The following is a 20267-nucleotide window of genomic DNA, read 5'->3' on the forward strand; positions in this document are numbered from 1 at the left end:
GTGCTGCTATTAGGAGAAAAGAAAATAAAATTTCCTCAGGCACAACCTTGGATACCAACCTTGAAACCAAATGGGGTCAGGATGCAAAGGAGCAGCCACAGCACCACCCAGCCGGGCTGACAAACAACCCTGCTCCTTTGGGCTTCCCAGGAGGGAAAAGAGTGCCCCTCAGAGATTTATAAACACATACATAATAAATGGGAGGCTGAAGTTTAAACTGTTATGAAGCATTCTCTACTCCGCTTCCGAAGTCCTCTGTGATTTAAAGAGCTGACATTTACTGTGTGCAGGCCTATTATTCAGAATGACTGTTTGTGTATAGACAATATTTTAAGCTGGCTCGCTATAGATGAAAAATTCTTATTAAGTCAGGAAAAAAAACCCCACTTTAAGTAGGTAACACTCTCCCAGTTTAGACTGCTGTAAGTCTTGCTGACCCACTGCAGGGGGAGGCAGGGGGGCAGGTGAGCCTGTCACACCATCTGCCAGGTCAATATGGGGAGATGCAGGTCCCAGCCCCACAGGGGCTCTGCCAACACAGGTGTGGCACCACCTGAGGCTGCCCTCACCTGTCCCTCCTGCCAAGCAAATGACACAAAGCGGTTTGGTGCTGCTGTCGCAATTTTGAACCTTCCTCTATCACAAGTTTTGACAAGTGCTGGAGCCAGGGAACGTCTGCCTCCCCTAGAGCCAGCAGCACAGCTCACACTGGTGTCCTCCACGGTCCTCAGAAGGGTTCAGACAACCAAAATACTTGGCACAACAGGGTGAGCAAAGTCCTGAGACACCACACTGCCCACACCCTTTTCTTTCACCATGCTGGAAAGATTTCCACACTCAGCCTTCTCCAACCTGTCTCCTTATGCCCTGGTCCAGATGGCAGTCAAGCAGGATCTATTTCTGAGGTGTCCTCCCTGCCCTGAGCCTGTTTCTGCAAGGAGAAGAAATCTCTCAGGAGCCTCTAGGCGTTCCTGCAGCAAAACAAACCAGAACTAAAGCATGCACGTAGGAGGTTGATTCTACATTATAAAAGTTCAAATTACTCCTAGCAGACTTGGTACCCTGTCTTTGTACCGCATACCGGTGGAACTCACTGCACTTTTCAAAGCACGTTCATGAAGATGAACTTTTCTTCAGTCAGCTCACACCATCCAAACCTGAAAGCAGAATATTCTATTTTTCTATAATTATTTTGCAGGTAGATTTAGAGCAGAGAAATTCACTCATAACTGAGGAACAAGAAAAACAGTGATATCTCTCTATATCACTACTGACAAGACTGTCTGTTTCTCCAGCAGGCAGATTACTCTGCACAAAAGACCCCATTGTACATTATTTGATTGTCTTTATGTTTGATAATGATACATAGTTTAGAGAGTATTTAACATGTAATACATAGATCTCAATAAATTCAACTGGACTCAGATACTCAGATTTTTAAGGTGGAATATATTGATCTGATGCAGAAAATCAGCCAAATCAAAGTTCGTGCACTGAAATACACACTTTAATCTTGATGCTTTCCATGAGGCGTAAGCATAGATTTAAATAGAAGATAATAAACAGGAGACTTTGATCCCAAACTTTACGTTCAGACTTCTGCAACAAGATTTTTAAAGACAGAAAGTGTTACCATTATCTGCTGACGTCAACTGATAGGGAAAGGAACTAATAGAGAAAATAGAACTCATCTGCAAAATCAGTGCACGAGGGTACAAAATGGACACAGAGAACACGGACCCAAACACTGGAAGTAGAAAAATTCATCTCTGAACCAGTATTTGGCAGCAAGAGAGATCAAAGTGTACTCTACAAACAACACCACCACCACTTCTGCTGCTCTACCATCAGTTGCTTCCCTTGCATGTTTTGACTCAACATATCCACCATTCCCTTGGCCAAATCCTTGGCAAGGATTGGGTATTTTCATGGATCAAGGACCATTCCCAACAGTGCAACCAGCCCATTTTTGAAGGTAAAAATGTCTAATAACAGGCAAGTGAGTAGCATTGTGCCCAAGAGCCTTACTGCCACAGAATGGTCCCTGACAAGTTTAATTTCCTAATATAAAGATATACAGAGATGTATTTTTCTGAAGATATTGGCATGCCTTGGACAGAGCAGGGAAACCTATAGGAAAAACAACATCACAACAAATTACAACGTGTTAATTCCTCTTTTCTTTCATTTCTTGTACTGCAGAACAAAAGGCCAAGGTAAAACCCTAAGCTACCGTTTTATAAAGCAACCACAGAAAAATTGCTAACAATTAAAGCTGGGAAAAAATGACAGCCAAACTGCAAGTCCTAATATCTGTGAAAAGGTTGAAATGACTAATCAGCAGCAGCTGATCAAGAAGCAATTTAATCATAGCCAAGGCCTTTAAAATTCAGCATCGACAAAAAGTAAAGAAAAGCAGGTAAATATTACAAGATTTATTTTTATATAAGATTTTCCAATTAAAAATAGAAAAATATTTACTTTCCCCCCTTTGAAAATGATATTTTGATATGCACCACTTTTAAACACTGTATATGACATTAGTACTTCAAAACAGATTTAGTAGGTTTTAGTTGTCTCTACTGAGTAGATAATTTATGAGATCTTTTGGCTTCTTTAGTTTTATTAAAAGTGTGGAATACAATACTATTTGTGCATCTAGAAATAGTGGATTACCCAAGTGTCGGCAGCAATTCCTGTAAAACACATAGCTCTTAATCATCTGTTTCAGGCATTTTTTTCCTATTTGCAAAGTCTGCATCTGACCTTTTTTTTTTTTTTTTTCCTTAGTTAAGGCATTTTTATTTAAAGCATAATACTACACCTGTAATTTGGACTTCCTTACTGACCTCTGTGAAGGAATTTTTTTTTTAAAGGTAGAAGAATGCACATAAATAACTGTCCTTCAAGCAAAGATCCTCTAAAAACACATTTAAAAGATTCCAAACTAATATTCACTTAGGTTTTTTCTAGGTTCAAGGAGGCACGTAAAAGTCCAACAAACCCAATGGAAATAGTGCTTGTCAGTCCATGGAAATCAGGATCTCAGCCTTTTTTGCAGCAATGAAGTGAACAGCAAAGCTTCTAATGACTTCATCAGGACTTGGATTTGGTCCTGACAGGAAACACAGCCATAAAATCATAAATTCAGTAAGATGAAATTCCAAGTGAGTATATTTGGTCAAAGGAGGTGAGGACTGAAAATGCACAGTGAGAAAAAAAGTACAAACCCAGGTGTCTACAGCTGTTAAAAAATGAGCTGGTGTCATGCTAGTAACCCTTTGAAATAATGGTCTAATCATTATTAATTCCTTGGATATTTAATGTAATAACATTAATCATGATGAACTCATTTGGTATTAATGTGAATGTCAGACATACCTCTCCACATACACGCACATCATTTTGGGATTAGCTCCTTGCTATATAATTCTTTTTGTGTCCCTCAAAAAAAGTGCTGAGGACGGTTGTTTTGTGACTTTGACACAACTGAGCACAAGCCCTACTTACAATACAACCATTTCCACTCAGGTTGGAGAGCATCTCCAAGTGCCTGGTAAGTAGTTCCAGCACCTGGAGGTGAGAGGCAGATTATGGAAGAGAAGCCATTGGTACAGTTTACATCAAACCTTAGGCTGGTTCTTGCTCCTATTTGCCACACGCTACAAAAGTGTTGATGACAGTTCTGAGCTGGATCTGCTCTAGATGTGAGCTGATATTTAATAATGAAGATGAATTTCTTGGTCAAGATTTCTTGGCCAAGAGAGACCACTGCCACTTGCAGCTTGGTGGTTTGTAATAATCAAAGTCTGAAGGCATCATCCAGATGATGCTTCCAGAGAAAGTGGTTTCTAGGCTGCCTACTGGCAATGCCCAAGATCTACAAAATCCATTAGATCCCCGGTTACTTTCCTGGCACACACAGAGAAAACCAGTGATCTGAAATAGCAGGGTATGGGAGAGATGGCTATCCTATGGAAGCTAACTGTGACAAAACAGATTGCACCCAAAAAATCCCTATAACCAAGAAAATGCCGTCAAACATTCATTATTTAGTCCTGAGGCGCTGAAGGCACCTTCTAAGAAGTGAATGACATGTCTTGGACTTCCTGGCCTGGATTTGCAGAGCATTTAAATATGTGCTAATTTAAGAAATTTGCTAAGAAAATTCACCTTGGCACAAAATTTAAGTGAAGCCTCTAATTCAGGGCAACTGTTTGTCAGGTTTTTTTGAGATATCTGAGTCAGATTCTTGAAAATGCTAGATCCAACACAGCTAAGTGGGAGCAGTGGAAGGGACACATCCCTTTAGATGATTGGTGCCCCTATCTGATCACCCAAAAAAATGAGAGGCAAAAGTGATCTAATTAACATCCATTTTTTAATTGTATTGAAATTCCCAGTGTTTTATGCCAGTGCAACCCACAAGATGCCTTGGTACAGCCTTCCCAACAACTTGTAATAAATTTGTCCATTTACTGTCTTTTGCTCGTTTCTGAACAGCTTGGCATGCCGTTAGTTAAATATTCCTCTTTTTTTTTTAATTTAAAGTACAATATCCATTTAGCTTCTATCCCCTGAACTTTTATTCATTCATTATTAACACTGAAAGCCAAAGTGCAGGAGGGGAGTTCAGTCCTCTCGGCGTTTCAGATGAAAGTGATGTCTGGGTGTATTAGCAGTACACCCACACTATCACACAGGAAAATGCTGCCCCACTCCTGCAACAAAGCAGCCGTGTCCCACTGATCCTAATAGGATCACTTACTTCAAATGTGACACCACCTTCTTTGAAATATTTGTTTGGGTTTCAAAAACATATGAAGGTTCTCAAACTCGAACAAAACCTCCAGCCTCCAGCCCAGGCTCTGATTCTAAAGAGCTTTCCATTTGATAAATCAGAGCCTGAATCCAGGATTTCTTTTTTTCTTTTCTTGTGGCTTGGCTTTTTTTTTATTTTTGGGATAAAAATAAATGTCATCTGGTTTTGACTGCAGATAATGAATCATATTAAGAATTTTAAAAGCACTATTCTCTTTTTTGAGACCTAATTTCAGACCTATTAACACTTTAATATGAAACAGAAGCCCATCATTTCATTAGAAAAAAGAATAAGGCCTCTCTTGTACCATATGTTTCTTCCTTTATAAAAAAAATCCTTTTGAAATCCTAGATTGGGCAGCATCAGAGCAGAATGTAGATCTGGCACAAAGACAACATATAGGTGAGCAGATCCTGCATCAGGGAGATTAACTATTTCAAAGAAAATTACAGATTTCTGGCAAACTGTCCTTCTCATTCCTTACGATAACAAATTATCCCATTTACAAAAAATGAACAATTGCAACACAAAAAGAAAATCCTGGTGGGGGCAACCAAAAAACATGTGAAATGCTGGCATGTCACCCCCACAAACTTACCTATGATACCCAAAGGACAAACAGCTGCTTCTTACAAGTGCTTTTTTGGCACGTTAGATACTTATTAAATAGGGGAAAGAAAATTATAGCCATCCCTTTTCAATATTTAGGTTTTAAAAATGAAAATGTCTCTAAGACACACAGAACGTGAATGCAAGAGGTGGTGTGATAGCAGAGAACCTTATTGCACATAATTAACAGACACATAATGTCTGGTTACTAGTAATTTCCTTCTAGCTGAGTAAGGAAATAATTTAATCATGTTGATCAAATGAATCCCATGAGCCCAGTGCAACATTATGCTTTTTTTCCCCCTCTCTAAATCTGCATTAACTGATAAGAGTCTACTTGGTGAAATCATGGAACCCAACCTTGTTTCGGTATCCTTAATTTTACCAAAAATATTGGCATGATTTTAGTAATTGGGTTAATCAAGCATTTCTGTAAAACCTCTTCTAATTCCTGGTGCTGACCTCAAAGGGAAAACAGCAGGGAGAAGGTAGAAAGAAATAACTCGGAGCGTTCTTTCTTTGGAACAGAAGCAAAATATTTTTTTTTTTAAATTGCATATTCCACGTTGCTCTGTTACAACAGAAGGAAGGCATTTCTATAAAGACATGCAAAAAACCCTAACAAGTAAGTCCCTTAAATACTTGAGCGTTAAGCAGCTAAGTGTAAATTACTATTATTCACCTCCTCTCACTCCCAAAATATCACCAGGTGCAACTCAGAAATAGGCAAGTAGAATTTTCTTTTTCCCCTGTAAACTATCATTTTATGTGATAATACATCATTTGCCTTGTCATTCCAGGGTTTCATAGTAAAATCTTTTGTGGGATTCTGCTATTGTTCTCTTTGAACTACTTAGAAAAAGCACTGAACTACCTTCTGTGCTATCTCAGGTAGTTTTCTGTAATGTGGTGATATAATTTAACACTTACCATAATACATTTTATCCGTCTATTGTTTGCTAAATAATTCCTGCAATAACACTTTTATTCTTTCCATAATTCTTTAGGGTAATGCTGGAGGAATAATATTTTTACTGCAGTGATTGATGTCAGATTCTCCAGCATGAATAGACCCCACGAACACAGGTTATTGATAAGCATAAAAAAAAAAAAAAAAGCTGCATGAAAAGAACATCAGGGATCAAAGGGTTAATACCATTTTATGAGGCTGTAAAAATCTACCTCGAGAATCTTGTGTTAGCAATATTCTTTGTGTAAGATGTATGTTATTAAAACAAGTAGCAGCATCTGAATTAAAGTGACAGCATGATGGATTACTAGCGGAGTGGAATCAGAGTCGTTTGCAGCATTTTTTTGGGGCTGGATGTGGGAATTCTGCCTCAGAGGTAGGACGCTTGGCAGACGCATCGATTCCAGGCTGACGCACGTTCATAAATATGCCCCTGGAGAGGTGTGGCCTAGCAGAATTTACAAAATTATGTTCATGAATTATTTAACGTTTATTTATGGATGCTATATTTAAACAGCATTTGCAAAGGGAAAAAAAAAAAAAAAAAAGAAAAAAAAAAGGACCACAGCCTGCATAGTGAGCTTTAGATAATGCAAATGCTGCACGAGACAGAGACAGTTTGCATACTTCACCAGGAGGATAAGTCTAGCAGAACTGGGTAAGTGATATGTCAGTGCTGTGGCTTTATACACCATAGCCTGCTGGGCCCCAGAGAGACCTGACAATTCTGGGAAATACCTGACAAGCAGTCCTGACCTCTGCAAAAGAGATCTCTTCAGGAAGAAATACCAAAGTGCTGATGGAGACTTCTGTGAGCAGCAGGCTGCATGCCTGCCTCTGTGTCTAAGAGCCTGCTCATGGATCAACCTGCTCTTAATTGTTGTAGGGCCCCACTGATCTTGGTGTCACACCCCTTGATATCAATGCCACAACACTGGCACTAAAATGCCAAAAGTTAGGCTGCATGGGAAAATCCCAGCCTCTCCCGTTGTGCCTGCGTAAATCTCACAAACATTTATTGTATGACCGAGTTCTCTCTCTCTCTCTCAATTAATGCCACAGATTTCTCCCTGCTCAGCACGTTTGGAAAGCACGAGATGGATCCGCGCTGCACGGGGTGAAATAAAGCTATAACAAAAAAAACCTAAAGATGAAATGTCATGAAATAAAAGAGAATCTCAAGGTAAAGCAGTATATCTTACCCTGGAAGGGAATACCCTTGAAGGAAGGGAAGCCTTTCATTTAGCACTGCACTGCTAGTTTACACTTTACCCTCTATTTACCCTCTATTTACACTCTGTTGTGTTCTTCCATTGTGTCATTTCTTGGTCACCAAAAGACATGATTTTACATTTAATTTTCACAATACAGTATATGAATAACACTGGCTCATGGAAACATTCTATTTTTGGTTTGTTTTCTTTGTTTCTAGTTCTAAGTAGTTAGTTTTCAATGCTAGATTCCTGCAAAGAGCAAGGAGAGGTATCCATAGTGACCCTGGAAGTGCTTTGAGTTGGGGATGTGCACAGCTATAAACAGTCCCCCTAAGAGGGATGATAACGGGGTTATTTCTTTGGAAATTTTCCTTCACTAGTATTTTCCTGAAAAAAAAATGCTCTAGAAATTCAGTTTTTCACTATTTAACTTTAAACTTAAGGCCTCATGACAGTCATCCTGTCAATGGAATGCTCTGAAGAAGAATCATCTTTATCCAGACATTTAGCAAAACTTCTTGGAGCCTGGAATTCCTCAACCTCCTGAGTCCATGAAGTCCATACTGTCAGAATATGCTCCCCAGCACCTAACAATCTTATTTTCTATAGTTTATCCCCACTATTTTTAATTCTGTGTCAAGGGGACACAGAGGAAAAAATATTCCCTTTCTCTGTGCAGCCACCCTTTATAGATTTGATGCCTGTAACCATCCTCCCTTTTTCACTCTACACAGCCCTAGTTCAGTCTGTCCTCAAAACGCCACGTTTGGCAAGCCTCCAAGAAATCATCTTGCTCCCTTTGCAACCTCTCCCACAAGGGCTCATTTTTCTCCTTATCACACCCAAAAGCAAGCACACCACCACAGAAAAAGTCTCACAAAGGAGATGATGACTTCCCTTCCTCATCTCTGTATGCACAGTCTTCCCTGCCTTGGACATAGTTGCTTTTTCCACGAAAACAGCTTTGTGTTCACCTACTGGAGTCCTATTTGATCCTTTCTCATCAAACAGGTGTTTCCTAGGTTGTGTTTTTCAGAGTATTCATTTCCACACATGCCCAGAGCTTGGCATTTGGTCTCACCAATTGCACTCTGCTGCTCTGGGCTGTTTCTCCTGTTTGTCAAGACAAGTTTGAAATCTAGTCCCATTCGACAACCTGCCTCAGACTCCCCCCAGCTTGGTGTCACCTGCAAGTTTAATAATTTCACTTCATTATCCAAATAATTATTGAAAATGTCGAAAGGGACCTAGACAGAACTTCGTAAATCCTCCCAGGTTCACCATGAGGCACTGGTAGCTTGTGTGAGTGGCTTTTTCTAACTCACTCTGCACCCACATGAAAGTGGTTATTCCCTTAAACTAGATAACTCACGGGAAGAGTCCCCAATAATGTTGTTTTAAATCTGTCTCTTAAAACTCGGGATGAAGGTTGAACAAAAATTCAAGTGGTTTGCAAGCCTGATACAAGTATGGAAAAAAATTTCTCCTTTTAAAGAAACGTATCAAACCAACACTGTTTTCTCTGCTGCCTAAGACATGTTTTGATTGATGATTATATTACAATTTTCTCCAACTAACTTACTTTGGGAGTTTATTTATCAAACGCAAACAACTTTTCCACCAGAGAGCTTGGAAACTACAGATTTCCACTCTGCCCATTAAGGTTTTATTTTAATACTCTAGAACTTTACAGATGCCAAAGGTGGTGTTAAAACAGATTAAAAAACCCCCAAACTATGGGGCAAACACTTTTCTGCATTTAACTCTCATGTGTCAACACGAAGAATTCATCAACCATAATCCTGCTACTTGTAAGAGTGGGGCACTATCAAATGGCAGTGCTGGCAGCAGGCATGAACTTAAAATTTGGGATTGGGCTTTAGGTTTTCAAATTTGGGTTAAAGTGTATTAATTTATGATTTAATTATTTTAAATAAGACAAAATGCTGGCTCTGTTCTCTATATCAGTTTCTTTAATTAAGTGCAATGTTCTCTGATGATTCTGTTCTAGCAGACAGCTCCAAATCTCAACTTTCACAAAGTTTAAGGATGTCTCAATGTGGCCAACCCAAGCTTGGAACACTATCCAGAAGTTATTAGAGGCAATCAATTTTGATTTTCCAGCACATTTTTCCTCTGCTGCATCCCCTTTTCATCTGGAAGCAACTCCTGTCTCTTTCCTAATTGATGAGGTGAACTGGTATGAGTGAGCTTATGATTTCTGCTCTTTGAGTGGCAGGGAAGTAAATGGAAAAATTGTCTCAAAAGTTTAAATGAGGGATTTGGCTTTCGCAATAGTGGAATTACTGGTGCTCAGAGGATTTTTCTTAACTGTTGCATGCCAAAGAAATAAACCATGAATGATTAGGGTAGTAGGATTTTTGTTATCAGATAAATCATCACTTACTCAGGTTCTCTGACTTCCCTTCCTTTCCAGGGTTTGGATTCTTTTTTTTTTCTTTCCATTTTTAGTTTACTGACAACAAGAAATATTTCTGAGCTGGAAAACCCTGACTTGACTTGAAAGCAGCATTTCAAATACTTCTCTGCCTCTTTAAAACCTTCGACTTTCTGCAATGTTTGGAGCGCTTCCTTCAGTTTTCAAGTACTTAACCCAATGAGTCTGGGCTCTTTCATAGACTAGAAACACTTCCCAAGGAACTCAGAGAAATTATCTTACTTTTTAAATGCTGCATGCTATAGAAGTAAGTTTTAAAATATGAATCCTTGATTTTTAATTCTTTTTACTGTTCAATCAATACTAATACTTTTAAAAGAAGGTGGATAATTTCCAGCAAAATAAACTCAGTAGAACTGGAGCAGGAATCTGCTCAGTTCCGTTACTGCAAGGAAAAAAGAAAGGAAATCCTTTTACATGCTGATGATGGGTGGATTTCTGTCAATTTTTTCTGTGAAGCACTAGGATCTCAAGAATACCAAAATACTGATAATTAAGATAAGTCTTGACATGTCAACCCAAAAAAGTATTGAAGTGCTCGGTACACTATCAGAAAAATCTGTATTTCCTACTAATCTCTCTTGCTCCATGAAGGCACCAGAGTTAAATCACTTTACATACCTCTGGTGCAGCTTTGCCCCTACATAACTTTTGCATTTTCCTGATAAAAGTCTGGGGCTTTTGCAAGCAAAGACACCGAGCCAAATTGCTGCTTCCTTGTTGGAAACACAGGGAAAATTAAACATGTCTTGCAAAGCAAACTGGGCTTCACCTTTAGGACACTCCGATTCAATAATCCTCAAATTCAGCACTAACAACACAAGAAATTCTTGTTGAGGATACTGAAGGCTGTAAGCACACACACGCACTGAAATATTCTTGGTCTTTTCTCACACGAAATTTGTAATAAAATGTTTGGCACCAGCTTCATTTGTATCACAGAGGGGCTCAATAAACACAAAAGAAATTGAGTCACAAAGAAACTGGGTTGCAAAGATAAGTGCATTTGAGGCTCTGAAACCTCTGTGGGGAAACAGGAAGATGAGGAAAAGCCGTTCTCTCCTGTAATTTGACTTCTCCCCCACAGCCCCAAAAGACTGGGCTGCTACATGTTGCAGCTAAGGGCCACTGGGAGCTAAAGCATGCATTAGAGCTACAAAACAAAGCTCATTATAAGTGACACAGGAATACTACAGGTAATGGAAACATTCTGGTGGAATTCCAGGGTTTTTGAACCAGGTGTTACGAAAGAAATCCCAGCCTCAGTGCGGTCAGCAGCGAAACACCTTTCAACATTAAAAAACCAAGAACTCACCCAATATGTGCTACTTTTCTTTTCTTTTTTTCCCCTGTCTTTCTGCCTTCTTCATTTATCACTTTATGTATTCTGCTGGATTTATTGTCTTCTGACCCTTTGCTTTACTCGGAGTCGCAGTTTCTCCTAAACAGAATCCAAGTTCAATAATGGTCAAGACTGAGGTGAACTTTTGAACCCACAAAGGTTGAACAGGTTCAAAATTAAACAGGAACAAGAAAACAGTTCAGTTCAAGTTATTATCTTCCTACATTCACCACTTCTGATTTTATTCTCTAGGCAATTACAAATGCAGATTTAACCATGTGCAAAAACGTTTACCAGGATGGGACTGGAGACATAATCTGTAAACATATTTGTGATTGCCATTCACATCAAGTTTGCACTGAAAGGCCTTTCAACAAGTTTGATGGAAAAAAAAACAACCACCAAACTTCACTATTTTGGCATTTGGCAACAAAAGTTGGGCTGCTACTGTAGAGCCACAAAATACTTCCTGTAGTAAAACAAATACAGCTCCAGCAGAAAGAGAGGTGAATCTGACACTATGGCATGTTTTTGGATTTCATCACTGTTCATGAACATTTTGGATATCATTAAAAGGAAATTATGCTCCTAGTCTTCTTGCTACAGAGACAAGAAGGTGAACAGTGCACCAAAGTTTTCTGAAAGTGCTCAATTGTGAAGATCCTGGCTTGGAGCAGCTGCCTGCCTCCTCTCCCAGGGGTTTGGTCTGAGACAGGAGGGGTGGACCCTTGTGCTCAAGCAGAGAAAAGAGCAATGTGGGGACTCAGAAAGGCTCTGCTAAGAGGTGGAAAGGAGAACTCATAATGCAGATTTTACTCTGTCCTGACCATCCCAGCACTGGACACTGTGTGATGTATCTGGGGACAGAGAGCTGTCCAGTATTTCTAACTGATATGCTCTGTTCTAAATCGAGTACATATTAAGGGAAACTGTCTGCTTTGACTTTCTTCATCTCTGTCACCAAATTCATGTGAGGCTATGCTGCTCCTGCATGCCCAGAGAGAGGCAAACCAACCATGCCCTCAGCTTCTTCCAGCCCCTGCCCACAGCCACGCTGGAATGGTGCAGGCAGGCTGTGTAAAGGCTACAAGGACCGCAAGGCAGCCCAGCGAAGAAACCCAAATCCTTCCAACACAACAAACAGCCGCCCCAAAACGCATTTCCCCCCCCAAAATCTCAACAGACAAATCAGATATTGGCAGTGCTGGCAAGAAGAGTTTCCAGAGGACACATGAGATGGAAAGAGGCAAGTCGTGCTAGTGAAGGAGGATTTGTAAAACCCCCTGTGCAAAGAATTGGGCCTCTCTTGGTAAATCACTGCTCTTGACAGCAGTCTTGGGTTGAATAATCCCCATGCAAGTGTAACCATGCTGGCGGCAAGCTCAGGTATGGAGATGGAGCAAGGAGGAGTCATAGAGGAAAGAAGATCAGTGCTGGCAAAGTCTTTCCCTGCTCCAAGAACAGAGCCAAACAGCCTGGTGTCCAGGAGGAGTCTGAACTTCTGATGAACAACTTCTACTGAGGATTATGGGTGCCCCATTGATAAATAATGCTGATTCAAATCCAGCTAAAATTAAATCACGCCTCCTGCTTGTGAGATGCCAAGTTCTACTGATTGCCTGAGAAAGGTGGGACTTTCTCTCTTTGGAGTCTTCATCCTGAAAAACCTGATAACATTTTGCATTAGGGAAATCAGAAATACTCCTCTGTTATCCACCAACACCTCAAATCTTTGTCAATTTTGATCTACCATTTCTCTCATGCCTCTGAAATTTACAGTGATGCATCTAGCCCCACTTCTCTGGAATCCTCATGACGAACATCAACTTTTAAGCTCACCTTGTGAGCTTAATATTCCTCCAAATTTTTTCCCTCATTTTATCAGTTAAAACGTACAGAATGTGAGTACTCCTTCATGCTTAGAAACGTTAAAAGGAATTTCAGCCATCCTGCCAGATTAGACACACAGGCGTTATCAGTAAGGATGATAGGATGAGTTCACCAAACACAAAATACCAGGATGGCTGTTACAGGCAAACAGGGGGCACTGAAAATGTACGTCTGAAGCCTCCCTTGTTCTCTCCCAAAGTGCAAACTTTGCTGTCAACCATAAATCAAACAGTTTATGAGGCTGCAATATTTACACTCTAATTAAAAAATCATAAAGCCAGACCCCTTCAGTTTGTAAAAAGAAGAACTCGGGATCTGCTATTGAAACATGGTGTTAATCAGTAACTCCTAATGATCTGCTCCACAGCCTTGGAGGTTACATGCTTATTCAGCTACACATAGCAAACAAGATAATGAAGGAAAGTGGAAGAAGTGAAGGGAATATGTCACAGTAAACACAGGGGTTTGCTACCACCAGGACCTATTCCTAACCCCTCCAACTCCCATGTCACGGTTTATTTTCTCATTTTCAAAAGGCAACAGATTTTATAAAGTAGAGCTTTGATAACATGTTACGTACAGAGTGATGTTGAGATGTTTTCTGCGTGTGCAACCCCCGAAGAAGCCAAGCACAGCCCTGGAGAAACACCTGCTTTTACCTTTATATGGGCAGAGCTCCAGTCCCCTCCACATTTATGAAAAATCAGCCTGAAGAGTCAGTGTTTCCATACGAGTTTCTCTGAATTCATTAGGGAAACAGTTGATTTCAGAATCTGCTGTTCATGCAGCCAGCAAAGAGCTCTCTAGCAAAAGCTTGAGAAATTCAAGCACTGTGCGATGTTGGAAATAAAAAATTATAAAACAATGTCAGCTGTAATTAGCACTCCTAATTCTACACTCAAAATAGCATTTGTCATTTAAACTCCCTCGTGATAAAAATCAGGGCTTGGCGCTTCCCCTTCAAGCTAAAAAAGTCTTTTCCCTGCCACATACAAAACTGCAGGTTGAGTCCCACAGAGCTTCACTCTTTCCCAAAAAACCAACCACCAAGGGATGGGAGAACCAGCCTGTGATCACAGAGTCTTTTGGGGCACTTTCCCAACACGGTCAATCCACACCAAAGCTTCACCTAAACTTTTCATCTCTTATCCATGGTTTTGTAGTTAACGGTGAAAAAGACAGAAGGCAGAGATTTTTTCTCCCTAGTGCAGGCTGGGGTAAAAAAAAAGAAAGCAACATCTGCAATCTATCGGTCACACCAAGATTTTAATTCTTTTCTTTCATTCTTTTCCTTTTTATTTTTTTTTTTATCCCCCTTTAAGTTGACCGTGGGCACAAAAATGCAGGTGAAAAATTACAGACTTTATTTTTCAAATCCCTCCTTCTCATTCTTCTCCTCTAGTCTTTTGACCGTCTACAAAGTATCAAGGAATAGTTGTTCTAGGTGAATATGGGTTGGCTTATTTCTGTCACCAGTTATATGATGCTATCCAGAATGTATAATTAAAAAGACTTCAACTAAATTACAGTTTCGACTCAGGTATTCCCAGCTCATATATTTTTGTCAGTATTTCAGACCGATAAGAATTAATGAGAGTCACAAGTACATATTTATGTGACCACAGACACTTAAAACCAGTAATGATTTATCCTGGCTAATAGTGCAAATTAACAAAAAGCACGAAAAAAACAGAACCACTTAAGACTTTTTTTCTTTTTTTCCCCCTTTTCAAGCAGCTTCTGTGAAGGAATATATATTTGTTGCTGTAGCAAGAAATGTAACAGCATGTTGGAGGCAGGCCTAACTCGAACAGATTTGCCTCTAAAAACTGGAGAACAAAAGTATTTGACCAAGAACCTCAGAGCTACAATGGGTGTGACCACAGTAATGCCTACCCAAAGAAAAAAAAAAAAAGGAAAAGAGGAAAAAAAAAAGGCAGAAGAGAGGGGAGAAGGTAACCACAATGATATCAGGTGTGCATTTACTTTATGGGTCCTTTATGTGCCAACAACTTTCTATCCTGGCTACAAAACGTCTGCACTGCTCACCTGTCCCTGTGTGGGGGAAAGATTGCACGGGGTAAGGGAGGCAGTTCAGTGTCTCCCCACTACCTCTGCAGCCATCCTGGCAAAGAACAACCCCAAAAAATATCCAAGGCAAGCTTGATCTGTTTCAGCAAGCACAGAAATATCACTCGAGAAGCATGCAAAAACTGCAGAAGCAAATCTATCCCTCTTTCAATTAATGCCCCCTCCAAAATGAAGTTTCTCACCTCCAAAATAATAAAAAAAAAAAAAAAACAAAAACAAACACAAAGCGGGGGGGTGGGGGGGGTGGAGGGGGGAGCAGGGGTATGGGAACACAAGATACTCAGCTGCAGTAAAAGGAGTTAAACTCACTTTTTTTGAGATAACAATATACCAACACACAGTTGACACTTCCTAGACATGCATCATTATGCCTTACAGATTTTCTTCCACTTGTGCACTTCCCAATCACTATCCTTCCTGGATTTTACAAAGTAAGCATGAAAGCTATTGTTCCAAGCCATTTCCAAAGAAAGCAGTTGAATGACATACCATAAAACATATGGGTCTCATTAACTTAAAATATTGCCTGTTTTAAACAGCCTCTTAGCAAATAACCATACTTAAAAATTTAATTCCATTTCGCGACTCATGCTTTTACCATTTGGGCTACAGTTTATCTTAATGATTATATTACCATCACTTGTACTTTGTTTTGATGGCCAGGCTGCTGGTGCCAAAATCCTTGGCGACCTCCTGAAGGAGACTTCCACCTCCAGATTCAGCGTGGCTCAGGAGAGTATCGCTGGAAATAACTTACAAAGTTGGCTTTTTAGTCTTTTCTTTCCTTTTCTTTTTTTTTTTTTTTTTTTTTTTTTTTTTTAAATAGGCCCATTTTCATTCAGGGCCAAACACAGCTCCTTGGCAACAAAATGTAATCAAAGCAACTTGCTTCAAAGTTTAGGCATTTTCTGTCATGGCACTGTCTAATGGGCTTCAAATACCGCTTTAAAAAAAAAAAAAAAAAAAGCAACAACCCCCCCCCCGCCCTCCCAAACCCTACACATAACACAAGTCTGTGTAAGTTTCTGCTGGAGTTTCTCAAAGCCCAGGCAGTCCTTTCTTGCTTTTAATGAAATTCCTTTCTATTTCTTCAGGTATGACTCCCCTTGGACATGGAGGGCATATTTTCTCCTTGAGTTAGGACAGCTTATGACAAATAATGATGAGGAATCAATAGACAGGAGGGAAATATTGGGTGAGAGGCTGAATGAATCTCAGAGATAAATTATTGACCACGGGCATGGCCCTCTCTCCTTTCTCTTATATGTTCGTATTCCATCTCACTAACAACCTGAAAGAAAATCAAATATTTTGTTTGGGGGCTTCACTAATATCAGCAACTTTTACTATCTTAATGGCATTTTTATTGATCTCAGCTTTAATGGTAGCTGTATATATTTGATGTTGGTCATTTAAAGTAGATGTGAGTAATAGACTTTCCCAGTGAGGATCATAAAGCAGCCCCTTGTCTGGCGAGCACAGGAAGCAAATAGAAGACAGCATTTAATCTACTGTTCTGCTGCAGTTATCAGGGCTGAGAGAGAGAGGGGGGGAAGGAAAAAAAAAAATAAAATGTAAAGATTGGCTCTGTGTGTGTCCCCCCCCTTCTCCTCACCCTCCCTGCGTGCTGGCTCTCGGGCACAGTGGTCATCAGCAAACTAACAACAAAAGGCCATTGGCGCAGTGACCTTGGCTGTGGCATCACGCACTGGAGGAAAGAAATGAAGCCATTAGACTGAGGCAGGAGAGCAGGTTATAAATCAAGCCATTTCCAATAAGCTGCTGTAATGGTCATCCATCATTGCCAACCACGGCGCACAGCAGACCATGGAGACATTGGAGCTGCTAAAGCTGAGACATAAACAATAATAATCCGGGCTTGATGTTTCAGCCCTTCAGGAAATTTAGGAACATTTGCTTTTCTTTTGTTTGTCAGAGGTGATATTTAAAGCGTAAGATGTAATAAATAGAGGACAGTTGACACATCAGTACAGTTTACAAGCACTGCATTCTGGGTGTGATTAAAGACGGGGAGGGGGGTGGGAGAAGTTGAATGCCAAAAATATCCAGGGCTTCTGTGATATGCAGTCCTCTTCCCAGCATGATAAATTTAACCTTTTTTGGTGCGTTATACATTATTTCTTTTCTTTTCTTTGAAAGCAAAGGTGAATTTCTTCAGACGTTTTCGACATACTCACATTGCCAAGCAGGTTTTCCGAAGTGGAGGGAAGGCGATTAAAATCTGTAATTAGGTAACATGTGGGTAAGTGGAATTAGATATGCATGGACTGTACATTTTAATAACGTTTTATTGATCATTTCTAGTGGCAGAACATTACAGCAGCTGAACTATTTATGGTGAACATTTCGTGAATAAAAAAATTATATCTGTTAGCAAACAATTTTTTTTAAAAAAAAAAACAAACACGCTTCAAAATTTACACCAGGACAAATAATATGGCATAAAAGTTATATATATGATGCTAAATCTTTCACCACAAACAGAAGAAGCAGTTTTTGAGCCTCAGTGCATGCAATAAACATCGAGTTTATTCTACCAGGAATTTTCACAATTTGCCCTCACGCTACTGAATGAGACAACTTTGCATTATCCACCTCGCACTTGCCCTTATTTGTTTGCCATGAAAATGGCTGCAGTTTCATTAGACTGAAATGTATTTACTGCCATAGCTCATTCCCCAGCTCAGGACCCAGAAACACTCTGTGCTGGTGGTTGATGGAATCTGGGGGAAGAAGCAGAACTGCAAAGCTGTGCAAAGAGGTCAGCAATATCCACAGCAGCCCTTTCATAGCAGTCTGTTCCCTTCCAAAACACAGGGAGACCCTTTTGGACAACAGGGGCAACATATTTAATTTTATTACTCTAGGAATCCTGCAATCTAGTGAGTGCTATAGGGCCATAATAGTGGCCAATGACCCACGTGCACTTGAAGTTTCCACACAAGCATAGGCTTAAATTCATAATTCACAACACCCAGAGAGATTTCCATTTCCCCGTTCACTTCAGTGAAGACAGATACCTGCCACAGATTCCCCAACAAGTGACTAAAATGACCTTCTAAGGAGGTCTCCGGTACAAAACAAGATTCCAGGAGATAGAAATATATTCCTCTCCAAGAAACAGGAGACAGAATTGCACCGAGGAATCCCCATCAAACTGCTGAAGGTGCTATTCCACATTTCCTGCGAAAACAACTGGACTGGGTGGGACTAACGCTAGCTGAGTTGAGTTAAAGTCAGTTTAAGGCAGTCCCTCTGATGCCTTGGCTGGGTGTTCCTCTGGTCCAGGGGGGTTTTCCAGATGCCTTACTGTCCCATCTGGGTCACCAGAAACTGCTGCCTTGGGAAGGCTGACCTGGAACAGGGACTGGACAGAGCTAGAGAATACAGTAGGATAAAAGGCCTTTAGGATACACCTTAAGATACAAGAGCCTGGCCAGGGCTACACCGAGGGTGGAATAAGAATGATCACAAAATGGCTGATGGTCACCAGGTCTTACATTTTTATAAATTTTGCTCAATTTGCATATTGGGGTTTAATTGTCCAATTCCAGCTTCAGGTTGTGAGGTCCCATCCTTCTTGTTCCTCCCTTCAGCCACCCTTGTTTGTGCCTTTGGGCCTGAAAGTTGTCCTTGGTCTTCAGCAGGAAAAGGATTTGTTTTGTGTCCCTAATCTTTGAAGAGAGCTGACTGACACTTAATACAAGGCTCAGAACTGCACCCCTAGGCAGCACAGAATCTGAAAATGTGAAAGCTAAAACTTAAAGCATCACCTCAATTCTCAGTGGACAGACACACAGACCCCCAGTGAGGATTTGGATGTGTGAGGGCGCACTGTGTGGTAATACAGCAAAAGTCAGGACGCAGCTTACGTGCTGCTTCTGTCCCCGAATCAAATTCCAGCAAAAGATCAAGTTCTCCAGTGCAGGCAGGGATCACCTAAAATACTCCCTAGAGACTGGCAAATTTTTCCTGGTCCACTGGGAAACACTCAGCCCAGTGAGCACTGCCTGTCTTGCCCAGTCCATGCCTGAGTAGGGTAGAGAATATTCTTTGCCCTCTCCTTCCCCCAGTGCATTGTACAAGGCAGGCCAGAATTTTATCCTTCCACTGTTAAACTATAATACCTGGTTTAAAATTATATTACAAGACATTAATACAAACGGAAGGTTTGGGAGGATTTTATAACCCACAAGAGATGACACTCATAGGTTATGATGTCATTCAAACCACTTGATAATATACTGTACTAGGCTTGCAATATTCCAAAAGCAGCTATTAAACTAAATATAGATGAGGAACATGTTGCTACAACAACACAGGATATCATGAACAGCAGAATGCAGAAATAGATGGCTGTAAACCTCATTTTTATTTGTTTGTTTAGTCACCTTTTTTCATGCGAGATAAAAACAACTGCTTCAGTCCTCTGAAGGTCCCCACACTGTGGATTGAATTTAAAATCATTTTAAAAAACCCCGAAAAATAAAAGTCCAATCAAGCACTGAAGTAATCCCAGAAAAAAAAAAAATGATGTATGTAAACTACAACATTTCTAGACAGAAATAAATCAGTCATGGCCATTTAAGGTAGTTCAGTTGCATTGCCTTTCCTTTTGCGTGAAACTTAAAAGCAATGAAAAGAGAAAATGTAAATACTAGTTCTTACACTTTTGTAAGTCACTATTATTAAACCAGAGTGCTTTAATTATATTCGAGATGAGGGTATGGGCTGGGTGACAAGATTTACTGGAGGTCAATGTGAGCAATAACCATTTTTCTTCCCAATGAAAAATAATACCATCAACGGCAGTTGTTAAGAACTATCACAATTGCTGAATTTAAATGCTC

At 40.1% G+C, this 20267-nt stretch overlaps 1 long non-coding RNA gene across 6 annotated transcripts in view; it reads right to left on the reverse strand.

The window, feature by feature from the left end:
* LOC136286315 (uncharacterized) overlaps positions 1–20267 on the reverse strand; it is a 140267-nt gene that overhangs the window by 53581 nt on the left and 66419 nt on the right. For 3 of the 6 annotated variants that reach the window (XR_010719843.1, XR_010719845.1, XR_010719846.1), the window contains exons 3-7: positions 17595–17638; positions 17012–17104; positions 16031–16148; positions 13965–14135; positions 11389–11514 (exon numbers count right to left, since the gene is read on the reverse strand). This is a non-coding gene — a long non-coding RNA (uncharacterized lncRNA). The remainder of the gene's footprint in view (positions 1–11388; positions 11515–13964; positions 14136–16030; positions 16149–17011; positions 17105–17594; positions 17639–20267) is intronic. The other 3 variants (XR_010719844.1, XR_010719847.1, XR_010719848.1) reach the window with 3 other exon arrangements.

The sequence above is a fragment of the Chamaea fasciata genome, unplaced genomic scaffold (genome assembly GCF_029207755.1).
Source record: "Chamaea fasciata isolate MVZ Bird 193981 ecotype frontalis unplaced genomic scaffold, bChaFas1.0.hap1 SCAF_3, whole genome shotgun sequence".
Lineage (NCBI taxonomy): Eukaryota > Metazoa > Chordata > Aves > Passeriformes > Sylviidae > Chamaea > Chamaea fasciata.